Raw genomic sequence first — 13,682 nt, forward strand, 5'->3', positions numbered from 1 at the left:
TGACTATATCTCATCTAAAGATACCGACAAGTTCATGTGACGTTAAACTCACACTGTTGGCCATGTTAACAGTTAATTGATATTTACAGAAAAAGAGATACAAATCCAATAATATTCTGGTATTACCATATATAATGTATATCTTATTCTCATTTGAGATCATAGCATTACTCACTCGGATTGACCCAGATTTACATGGCGAGTGACATCAATGAAGTAGAAAATACTTACTCTTCCGGAATACATGAACTGACTCTCCTTTTGCTTTTTACGTGTTTATGTTTCTTTCTTTCGTTCATTTTTTATCATTGTTGTGTTGAAGTTGAGTATTGATAAGAATTCTGTTCATATGTTGGTATTTTCTGTAGTTTTAAAGGCCATGTTTATACTTGTGGTTTCAATTTTGAAAATTTTCGACCGATTCACAGAAATCTTTGTGAGTGAATGCCTTGTGATTTTATTTGCATGACTGTCTTCAATGAATTTGTATTCCTGGGTTCCATTTACCAAGCAAATCGTTACATAAAAAGTTGTGCTACCATGGTACTAATTTGTATTAAAGAGAGAACATCTTTGTTTCGTAAACATTGTCTCGCTAATGCTAATCGCTTTGCTATTGTTTACAATGTTTTCCTTCATTTGTTACACGCAGTTACATGCTATTGACAATAAGAATAATAAACAGAATATGTTCTCGAGGAATATTGTAAAATGTCTGTGTTCGAATATGATCATAAAAATTGAGGTGATGGCCACAAAATCCTTTCATTATTTATTAATCATAGTGCATGCTTTATTTTACATACGACTCAAAGAAATAAATCATATGTGTAGATATCAGAACATTATTTAGTCTTAATGGACTAGAGGCATTCTGCCGATCCTCCCATTGGCTACTTCTGTACCGAAATGGTCGTTCCAACCAACTATGAAAGCCAGTATATGCTTTTACCTAAACTGCTGAATTTTTTGAAATTTTGGCCTCATCAATATCAATGCTGTGGTGTAACTTCAGAACGTAGACAAGAGGCAAAACTAAATATTTTGTCCGTCCATACCCTTAATTCTGACCATAATTCAAAATAATTAATTTACAGAGGCACTGAAAACCCTGATTAATAGCATTATACAACGTTTAAATCTAGTATTTACAATCAATCATTTAATTATCTGTCTTCTTTTCTTATTTAAAAGTTGATGGTACATAATGGTGTGATAAAACAACTCATTTTATTATATTTTACCCGTTATATATAAGAAAGTATCAATTCGATAAAAATGATCTCACCGTATCGATATAGAATGATGATGTTTTGTTTTTTGTTGAAAGCAGTCAGAACAGTGCTTTCCATTCAATGTGTATTAAAATATTCGCCAAATGAAGGGAAGGTACAATAAGTGGATCTTTGACTGAATCTTTGAACACAGCGAGTTTATTTTTTTTTCTTATTACAATCTGGCAGCGATTTTTTGCCGATATCAGTACAAAGTAGTAGGATTTTTTTTACATAATTATGTGACGCCAAAAATAAAGATAATGTTTTTTCGGTCTTTTTTCCCCTTAAAATATACGAATAAAGAAATCAAATGGAAAACCGTTGGATATCATGCATGTTTCATTCGCACTCATGAAAATATTATTAACTTATGAAATATGTCATTCTTTCATTTATGAAGCATACGTATAACCGCTATCACAAAAATCATGTTAAAACTATAAGGAAATGAGACGTTTAACCATACATGTTTGCTCACTTGTCGTCATCATCCCAATATCACAAGTCCCAGAACGACAGCTGACATTCCGATATACAGGTTGATAAAGTTTTCGGAGAAGCTAATTATTGTAACCATGATTTTTGTTTTTGTTATTGTTAACATTGTTACTTGCATTGACGAATATTTACATTGCAGAAGTCGTCATTGAAGAATAAGAAGCTTTCCATTCCGGGTAACATGGTCTTTTCCTAACACGTTTTGAACTATCATAATGCTCATAATTTATTTATATTTTGGTCTTGTTTAATTAATTTGGGTTTGAATAAACTTTTGTAAACATGTCAGGTGCTTATAGGAAATATATTTCATACATTATGATATTGTTTAACGACGAACGTAAATGTCGGATGATTGTTTTGTTTCGTATTTGGTAGAAAGCGTTTGGTGTATTCCGGTGCAGTGTACCGATTGAGCATTATGATGAAGAGAGATGGTGTTATTAATGAACTATCCACAATCTTTCAGTGAAAATGTTTATTCTTGAGTGCATATTAGTTGGCCTTGTATACCATTGCTACATGTATATTTGGAAATGAGATTTAATGGCTTAAAAACTAAGCAGTCGTTACCTACTTGAGGCACCTAAATTTTCAGACGCCTAGGTAATTGAACAATCAAAATCTTCTGATATTTTAATTTTGGATGTCAGATATGGCAAATAATGATTAAATGCATCAGCCCTGTTCTACAAAATTAAACAATTTTAAAAAATATGAAAACAGTTTTAGCATTCAAATTTCTTGAAATTGTATTGAATCAGAAATACTAATGTACATAATTCAAACAAAACATTATATTCCTTACAGCGAGACAATAAATAAATAATGAATTGATGATTCTCCCTCCACAATGACTAATAAGAATAACAAATGATAGTAAGAATGGGATTGATTATCGATATATTGACGAGATTGAATGATATCGTACTGACTTTCCTTAACACAATTTCGATTGTCTCTCTGAAAATTGATTCAGCGCTTTTTAATACTTCGCAAACTTTGTACGAACACTTGAAAGTATGATTTAGCAGGAACATTAAGAACAATACAAGAGGAAAAGTTACTTCAATATTGCATTAAAGCAAATGGTTAATTATCACGCAATACCATATCTGACTGCAAAAAAAATATCCAGCCTGAGAGTTTACGATCGTCGTTGAAGAGTCAAAGTGTCAAAATTCGAATAACTATCTTTCTGTGGCGGTGAATGAATTGTGGATATACATTTTGTTTGATGCTGCCATTTCATTACAAGACAAGGTGATTAGTGATTGTCATGGTCCAAACCAAGCGTTCACACAGTTGGTAGTACAAATGTTTTTCTTCGTCGAACACTGGTCTGCACACAATATGGAGGATTCTGATGACTGGCAGATGACTAGACAAGAATGTTGAAGTTGTAAGCACTGTTGCCCACACAAATCCGCGTAACCCATTCCAACCAGGCACACGAGACAGCAGAGTATCAGGAGAGAACGCATGTTCTTTGTTCAACAGCTTCGCTTCGGAACCTTGAGTAAATTGATGAAAAAATATTAACAGTCATGTTGATTAAGACGTCCTATATCCTCCTTTCTTGAGAACCCTAGGAAATTTCACACCTTAAAACGATTTTATTTCTCTCGTTAGCTTGAATAAGTGAAACGAATAAACGATTTGTTAGAAAAAGTGAAGTGTAAATTCATTCTGAACAAAACATATTAGTTTTAAGTTATATTTTCATAATTAAATATGTAGGCATATTTGTGCATCTGATAAGTACCAGCATTTAAAGGTACAGCTATTTACAATGACACAAGCCAGTGCAAAATAGTAAGGCTATAAAAAAGAATGAGTTTCCTCTTGTTACAGCTTGTTTAACAATGGTATGCAATGATGTTGCGATAATTCAGGATAATACCCGACACTGAATAGGAAGGTGAGCATTGGATTTGATACATTGTATATTTCTACCAATTTTTACCATGATGATTTATAATTCTTTTTAAAACAAATGATTATAAATCAGAAAATTATAACAATGTTCTTTAATAACAAAAATACCAACACGTCAACATAATCATAACCCATACCAAATTTCTATAATATAAACCCATGGTAAAATACAAAAATGAAAAGCATTCACGGAGACCCATGTAAAAAGTACAAGGAGAAAAAGACTTAGTGTTATACCCGACATGTAAATCTTTATCGCTTCAAATTGGTAATGTCACATTCTTAAATGATAAAAAGATATACAACAATAACACCAAAAGCAAACCTAACCAGCTTCATCTTGCTAACAAATGGAATGTTTCCATTGAAATCATTATGGTGACCGCAAACCTTCTCCATACTTTTTCACTAACCTGATCCACAAGATATCTAATATCCGTCTGCATGAAAAATGATAATATGTAACCTTTTCTAACCATACGATGCTACATGTTAGTTTTTTAAAAATATTGTTTTGACTGACATTCAGTTGTCTTCGAAATTTGTAAATATTGATTAATTGGTAATTTATTCCATAATTTTCATTTAAAGCTTGCTTTATTCAATACATAAATCAAAGCTCACTGTAATTGTTGTCAGCTGCTTCACTTGCTCATTTCACACATACTTTTTAAACGATTTACTTAAGAATTCAATTAAACTTTGAAGTTTATCCTATATTGTTTAATCATATCTTTTAAAGACAACTTAATTAAGTATAATATACATGAAGAGATGTATTCATCATATCACTGTGAAAAAATAAATAGGATAAAATTACATAAATGGTTGCATGAGATTATGTCTTTGGTACCAACAACAAAATGAATACTTACGTAAGAAAATAGTTTAACAGCAGAAAGGATGACGGCCGTGTACGTGTCCGAAAATATATTTGTAGGATGGTTTTGACAAGTATAGATCCAGGACAGCGTACAGTCAAGTCAAATTCTGGCAAAAACAGGCACCAAGCGGTTTAAATAGCTATCAAATCACGTGTTATTATTAAACGTGTTATCAGGTCGTGACAATGAGCTGTGTTGATCTAGTTGTGTAAGTAATTTGACATCCATATCGATCATTCCCACATACTAACAGTTGTTCCCCACAAGGAGGTACCTCTTATAAAAGACGAAACATCCGTTGGTCCTAAAGTTATCTGGATTAGGTACACTAGAGTAAAAGTTATCGTTTCATACGTACAAACAATGGCTTCGGTAATGGGAGACGTACATTACGTTAAAGCATGGCTAACTTGATACAGAAAAAAAATTCAAATTTCACTACCTTTCGATTGAGAGAATATCAAAATTTAATAAGCAAAATTTTTATAAAATTCTTAGGGAATATGTGCAACTATTGAAATAAACACTGTTTAACGTTAGATCTAATGCTACAAGTTTTCGAATTAAGCATTCGTTTTTGTCAACACATGGTATCTACGGAGTACGGAGCCCGGGAAGGGACATCAGGAAAAAATGATAATCCGTGACTTCGGTTTAGCAATCCGTGACCTCAGTTTAAGTAATCCGTGGCCTCGGTTTAAATAATCCGTGGCCTCGGTTTAATACAGCCTTTATTAAACAATTATACTATTAATAAATACGTAAAGGATATGCACTGGCTGTTTTAACTGAAATAATGGTTTGATAAATGGATTTGGCAGTGATCATCATCAAGTGTGCAACACGACACGTCTTTAAATAATCAAAGGAAGATAATTATCATTATTGATGGACGTCATTTGTAGCTTTCATGGTCACATGTTTGCGGCTTCGCCCCATGATCTAAACTAGTGGGATGTAAACTGTCATATAGAGCTATTATTTTACTACTGAGGTAATTTTTTATTGTGGAGGAGAATGATTTTACAGTAAAACAGACTATGGAAATTACTGATCAATTTACGTAATGTGTACCAACTTCCGAAAAAGGGGAATAACCGAACTACCTACGCATGTTGAAATATCTATCATGTAGTTTAAGAGTGATAGCGGGTACATTTTTGCGTGGCCAATGGGACATAACTTTCGGAAGAGGGGAGATAACCAAATCTGATATAGATTATGCATATGGATCATTCATTGCCAGCAAGTTTCGTTAAAATCCATCAAGTAGTTGAAATTAGGAGGAGTAGCTGGTACATCCACAGGAATCGGGTATTCTGTGTGTGAAATATAGCTATTATACTGTAATTAAATAGCAGGATTTCTACTGTTATACATGTATATAGAAATCCTGCCATTCAAGTAGTATAACAGCGATATTTTACATAGAGATTGTCCGACTCTTGTGGTACATCTACAGACGGACTGACCAAATGATTTCAGTATATCCAACCCCTACCTCAGGGGTTTAATCATTTTGTTTCCAATCAGGTAAATTCTCTTTTCATTTAAGTGAAATAACATTCAATTTAAACAAATGACAAATGACGTCCAACTATACTGATAATGATCTTCCTTTGATTATTTAAAGACGTGTGCTGTTGCACACTTGATGATGATCACTGCCAAATCCATTTAGTAAACCATTATTTCAGTTTAATAAAACGGCCAGTGCATATTCTTTACATATTTATAAATGGTATAATTGCTTCATAAAGGCTGTATTTAAACTGAGGCCATGGATTACTTATACAGAGGCGACGGATTAATACACCGAGGCGACGGAATGCTAAGCCGAGGCGACGGATTAACATTTTTCCCTGATGTCCCTTCCTGGGCTCCGTATGGTATGAGATGGTATCAAGGGTAATTTTAAACAAATTTGGAGATCTCTCAATAAATATCACAACGGATCGTGATGTTCTTAATCGTGACTCCAGGATAGCCGTGTTTTGAAGAAACTGTTAACAAAGAATCAAAAGTATAGAAGTAGACCCACCTGGTAGAAGCTTTATCCGGATGTTTTTACATGATGTTGTTGAGGAATCTACGTCATTGCCTTTTATTTTTTACTCTCAAATATTTTCAACACAAAATGACGTTATAAATTATCAGATGACACTTCTACTTATTATAATAATCATATATCGTTATTTAATTATATATTTAATCCGATGGGGTTTTTCTACAAATTTCAAATACTGAAATGTAATTACAACTTTTGAAAATATAAAGTATAAATATAAACATAACTATTTTATAAAACTCGATGAATATATTGATATCAGAAAGCATATGTTGAAGTTTCCAGGTTGAAATTTGAACTATGTTATTTGAAAAGCTGAGAATTGTTTTGAATTTTAATTTCGTAAGTGTATGGATGTAGTGAATATTCCGTTGAACATTCCTCCAAAGTGTCTTAACCTTGATTTAACCGCTAACTGATAAAGAGGTTGGTCACTCACAGGTCTGAAAAGAAAGCGATCTACATACCGGTGGTACCTAGAAGAAACACTAAGGAATTTCATGTTGTATACATAATTAATTGAAAATGTACATTCTATAAGTAAATAATCAGCACGGCATTCCAAATGTAGGTTGAGTTGTCTGCTTTCCAGCCCCAGATCGACCTAGATTATCAGCGATCATAAGGGAAGGTATCAGGTACTCAACGAAAAGTAAATAAATACCCTTACTTAATCAAAAACGTAGAACTATTATAAATAATAATAAAATGATAATTCAACCTTTCTTTTCTTTTAAACATTTACACAGTGTGATAACATTCGTGTTTGAACTTTCACCGAAGATTAATCTTCGTGATAATTAAACATTAAATCTAATACCAGAAATCATACAAATTAAGCAAACGTCCTATTATTACAGAAAACATGTTGTTGAATTCTAAAAAGAACACAAAAAATGAATATTTTGTATACATTATAGTGACATGTTTCACTTGACCTCCTACGTTGGGTGCATGGGGAAGTTGTCAGTTATTGGCCGCAGGTTAGTGATTTTTCTGCTGGAAGTACAAGACCATTGATAGGACGTAGAGCAACATTTAACAAGCAAGCATGTCAAAAACATGGTTTCATATTAGACAAAATGAACAGGTTAATAGCATGAAAATTCATACTCAACAACAAAAACACAAAATAAAAGGGTAAAGGTGAAAAAGCTTGTTTCAATAAAACTTTTTATGTGCTATATCACGAAAACATATAACAAACACGTAATGTTGATCACAAACAAGGGATCTTCATTCTGTTATCTTGTTTGAACATTTTCTGCTACATGTTGGCACAACACCTGCAATTGAAAATCTACATGTAAATAGAATCATTATCCAAATTCAGATTCAATAAACTTTGATTAAATACCAATATGTGAGAACAAGGTGTACACCATGTGGATATGATAGGTTCTGATTGCAGGATTGTTGATACCCAGAAATTGGAAATTCACAGTTTTGAACTTTAAATCATAACGTTTAGCATGCAGCTTGGTAGAGAGCTGTCCATGTCGATTTCGATGTTGGAAAAGAGAAAGATATACGGCTGATGTAAAAAAAATGTCTGTGTTTACAAGAAAAATATATAAACATGTGGTTCTTTTTGATAAACTTTTCACTCAACAAAAGTTTTACGCATATAATTCTACATATTACCAATAGGTTTCTTTAAATCTAAATAAAATCCATTAAATATTTCAAAAGACAAAATAATAATTTTAGTGTGAGGACATAAACAGAACAGGTACATTACAAACTACATTATACTTCCACATGAGAAAAACTACAATGAGCAAATGCTCCCTTTTCATCGAACGCTTCATTCAGAATGCAGATATACTTAAATGTCTGGTGATTTTGGTGTTATCAAGTCAGCCAAATTACTATGGACGCTCAGTCACAATATTTCTATACGAAAATGTATCACTTTACATTGCATCAGAAATAACTATGCCCTACTACTTAAAATGTTGAGATATGGAACTTCCGTATTAAGCCGACGCTTTTGTAAATGTTATTAGGGAACTTTTCATTTTCATCGCTTGTTATTTAAACTAAATCCACATAATGTGAAATTAATTAAAGATATTTAAACAGTGAAGAGAAAAATATGTCTGTGTATCAACGAAAATACATTAACTCAAGAATTAGACTTATTAAATCGAAAGTGGAAGTTGTTAACGGATTTAGAGTGCATTTCCTCCTAAAATTCTAAAAGAGTCAAAATCAATATTGTTCCATTAATAGTGTCCATTACTGAAGTTTAAATTGAATATGTTTGGGAAGTTGTCATCAACGTCTGCTGATGGACTTTTCTAAACGAACTGTTATTTCATCTTCAGAAGTCCTAGGCTATATACTTGACAATCCTTAAATCCCCCTTTCAATGATAATTTTCAGTTGTGGTAACGAAGGGTTTGGTGTGGATAGGTCGCAGGGAGACCAAAGTTACAGGTAACGAAAGCATTGACGTGAAGTGGACATGAGGAAACACAGAGAGAAAACGTCACAAAGAAAGTTAGAAACCGGAAACAAAAAATTCGATGTGAACAGAAACCGACACCAACCACTTGCAAAACCTTTAGAAGTTCGTGAACCCCGCCGCCCGATATTATAGATTTTATCAGGGAAAAATGTTGGTGGCCGAGCCATTCGAATAAGAACTAAAGTTCTTCAAGGACAGTTTGGTACGTCTAACATTTCTGGAAGTCTGGCCGTTTAGCCTAGATGGCGTTACAAACAGATAGAACCTGATACAAACAGATAGAACCTGAACGTTTAATGTGAACGAGATCTTTAAAAAACAGAAACTAGTCTTCGTTATCAGTTATCCTTTGCTGAATCGTTTTTGCTGATTTCTCACCGTAGTTTTATGAATCCAATAATGTTAACCCGATCATGTTATTCTACGAAATAACAGTAGGTATCTAGTAAGTAGAAAGCTAAATCTTTTCCTACAACGAAATCAGCAGTGGTAAGCATGATGGTTTTATATTTCTGGATAGCTTACCCTGCATAAAAAAAATCCATTGTACTGACTTGTCGCTGTTGATTCGATACTGAAGGGCCCGTTCCCATTATGATTTTCGCGCAAGATTTGACAACTAACGGACAAACAGGTAATACAGATTAAAAGGTTTATGAAAATAATGAAGGGAAGTTTTACGGTCGTCTTGGTGATCTTATTGAAAATATTCTATTTCTTTGTCTGATATGCAGCTGGACGTGCTGTTCCTGCTTGAGAATATGTCATTATTACTTGGTTGGTCCAAGATTTATATGACGGGTGTCGTCGATGAACGAGAAGACGCTTTCTCTTCCGGAATAACTGGTCTTATTTTCCTAGTCCTTCTTTTAGGAGTTTTCGTGTAAATTTTATTTTGTTCATACTTAACCCTAGTTTAATTGATCTAGTTGATATGTCGGTATTTTCGTGTTGTTTATTGAAATGTAACTGGACAAAACGTCAATTTTCAATTCCAAATGTTACAAGTCAAATCGGTAATGACTGCTGCTAAATAATATGTTCATTTTGAAATTGTTTTACATTCTAAATATGTGTTTGTTATATGGATAGGGGTATATCTTTTATTTATTATTTTTTTTTTTTTTTTTTTTTTTTTGCAAAATCAGCCATAACGATACGATATCTTTGTGTCAATGTTCAGAGATGAAAGCAGTAAGTAAGCGTATTGTTTGGAAATGGTACCAAGTTTACAAAATGTAAGAATAGTTTGGAAGTTCACCGTTACTATAAGCATTGTATCTTCGAACTTTAATGTAATATTTAATCAAATTAACTAAAATCATCACATTAATTGAACTATGTAAACATCGTGTTACATATCTAAAGTACTTAATAAGGAGATCAATTTCATTGTCAATTCTATTGTAAAAACCTATTATTCAATTTCTCCAATTATAGCGTGTTCATTCACTGAAAATGTATCATTCTCTATAGAATTATATAGTAAAATAGGCAATACCACGTGACTATGATTTTATTTAGTTCCGAAACATGCATAAATATAAACATTCTGAGAATGTAATTCTCACGAATTGACACGGAACAATTTTAATGAGATTGTGACGTCTTTTTCAAGTGGCGACTACCTCAATGAACACCATGCGGGAAACCGTTGCGTACTATTGGGAGAAAAAAAGTCTTGTCCAAGGACACCGCCTGGACTGTCCTTGTTGCATTTAGATACAAAAAGTGTATTTATTGTTAAATAAAAACAATTGATAGATAAATAATTGAATGAAAATAAAATAAATAGAAAAAAAAAAAATAATAAAAAAAAGTATCTGTATGTTGATAGATATATCGGTATTAAGCCTTATCTTGAATTAATTTTAAAACGCAAGAATATCTTTGTAACACTCTACTTTTATAACTGAATTAATAAAATAAGGTTCCTTTAGAAATGTTCAAGGTTGTTGTCAACATTGTTCCTCTGCTAGGGACTTAAGGAGCGGTATATTTACTACATTGTCAATGTGTCAAACAAGGTTACAGTCATAGCACAAATCTGACCAGGTCACCATCTATCTGTATAAAGTTAAGTGTTTGTAAAACTAACACGTATATGATGAAGAAAATGTTTCCGGCTTTTAGGAGGAATTAACCGCAATTTGGATCCAATATGGAAGACTTTTTAATATATTACCGAACAATAAACAGCTTAGATTTCATTTGAATAGAACCAGATATCAGGAGATATGATTATTTAGACAAATTGCATTTCCTATAGAAAATTTTGATTATCGAGGTATCGTTTACCCAAAACAGTGGACATTACGCAATGGTGTTGAAATGTAGGCCGCAAACGTTGGCCTTGACCACTTAGTGTCGATATGATATATGATGATTGATATAGTCGTTAACTTTAAAGTTGACAAAAAAAAAAAAATGAATTTGGATAATGGAATAAAAAGACTTATTTACAAGTGTTATCTTAAAAAAACCCCATATTTTCAAGGGTACTTAGTTATGACACGTGAACTAATTTATTTCATCGTATTTATACATTGTACCTTTTCATATATTACAATTTACCAATATTTACAATTTCGTATTCGGTAGGTTTTTTACAATATACTTAAAATCAATTTTATTTATTTTACAGTAATTCTGGAACAAGTTATATCAAGTCATATCTAACACATGTATTATTTACATTACATCAAAGAGGTTGAACGAAAGCCATCTCCCAATATAAAAAAACCTAAATAACTGATGATAATTAGAAGGTAGTGAACTATTAGAAGTTAATATGTAAGATTAAATTATTCAAAATTGTGCTAGACATAAGTAAGATGCTTCATCATAATGTATCTGCCTATGTCAATTTATTACTGACATCTACTGTGAACAATTATGTATTGGCCAGTGGCCAGAGGTATTCTGTTGTTACTGATCTACTACACATGTTCATGTATTAATTCGTTCATTAAAGGGGGAGGGGGGATGGATATTCTGGGTATTTCTACACTTTCTGAATACTCTAGTTTAAATGTTGATCCTGTGAATGCATGCATACTGAACATCAGACAAACAGCTTACAATTACCTATTCGTCACGTGATAAAGCCCATATCTGCGATCATGTTAACTATGTCTGCTGACCGGAAATAAAGTAATGCACTCATAGTGAATACTTTGTTGTAAGGATTCCGTGTTATATACGTTACCGATAATTCTGATCCACTTCGTGTACTTATTTAGTATTAGATAATGACACGTTGTAATCGTGTAATGAGTTATGCGTGGTCGTATCGAGGCACTGACCTTCATCCGTTAACTCTATCTCGTTTCTTTAAAAACGACAATCGGTGGTAAAGGAAGTCAATTTTGGATGGATTTCAAATTATGATGAACTTTTCTTATTAATAAGCTTGAGCTTCGAGGAAATTTTCTTTGGAATTTATGATCCTATATTAAAGCACATGCACAGTAAGTAAAGTGTAACACATCAGATATATTATCGGATATATGGAAATAACGAAATTTATTGCCGACCAAGCTCCCAGCTCCCTGATTAGATTTTGACATTTCTTTCGATCAATTTTTCACATTCGTCTATAGTGAATTTAGATCGTATCCTCTTAACGTGCCCCTAGAGGACGAAACAGCTGATTGATGCAATTTAATTACTTATTTAAGTATTGTACCGAATTTAAAATTTGTATTAAAAGATGATATGTACTTTTCTCTCTTTACAATTCCACAATACTATTAAGTTATAGATAAAATACGATGTTGAATTTTTTTTCACACTTGTTTAATTCAGTAAGATACCTTACGGCTCCGTGGTGGTGTAATCCCTATTATACATATTTCTATAGCGTACTTTGCTGTAATGGGCGCTAGCTTGATAGACATGTATGTTGAAAGAGACGAATCGAGTGACGTAAATCGGGACAAAAATGATAACATAACACTATGACCTATGAATAAAATCTTTATTCTGTCTGCATTGATAAAACAAACACGTATAAATGTTAAACAAGAAATATAAGCTATCAGATAAAAAGGAAAAAACACCATTGTCATGATTATCACAGAAAACAAAGCATACGTATTAATACGTTAATGAATACTGTGTATCTACATACATATGAATGTATTTCTTTAATTTGATTGATAAACAACACATAAACTTATTACACCCTGTTAATAGTAACATGTCCACTATTGATTTGTTTTCATTTATGTGTATATCGATATCACTGATAAGCAAAACACCTAAAATAGATAAAGATATTAAATATTTTTGTTAAGGATATACAAGGTTGTGTTTTCTAATCTTTCCTCGTACTAGGAGAACAAGATATCACAAAACATGTATTTGAAATAGCTATTTCCTCAATCTGTCAACAGCGAAAATGAAAGACAACGATAATCAAAACGCTTAAGTATTATAAATTGAACACAATATAACAGACAATCTAGTACATATGTGGTCATTAATGAAGGGAAGCACTTTCAGAAATCACTGTACAGAAAATAACCCACCTGTTGGCAGAA

This window comes from Ylistrum balloti, unplaced genomic scaffold, assembly GCF_031769215.1.
Source record: "Ylistrum balloti isolate Yb309-2 unplaced genomic scaffold, AGI_CSIRO_Ybal_v1 Utg370006, whole genome shotgun sequence".
NCBI classification, from domain to species: Eukaryota; Metazoa; Mollusca; class Bivalvia; order Pectinida; family Pectinidae; genus Ylistrum; species Ylistrum balloti.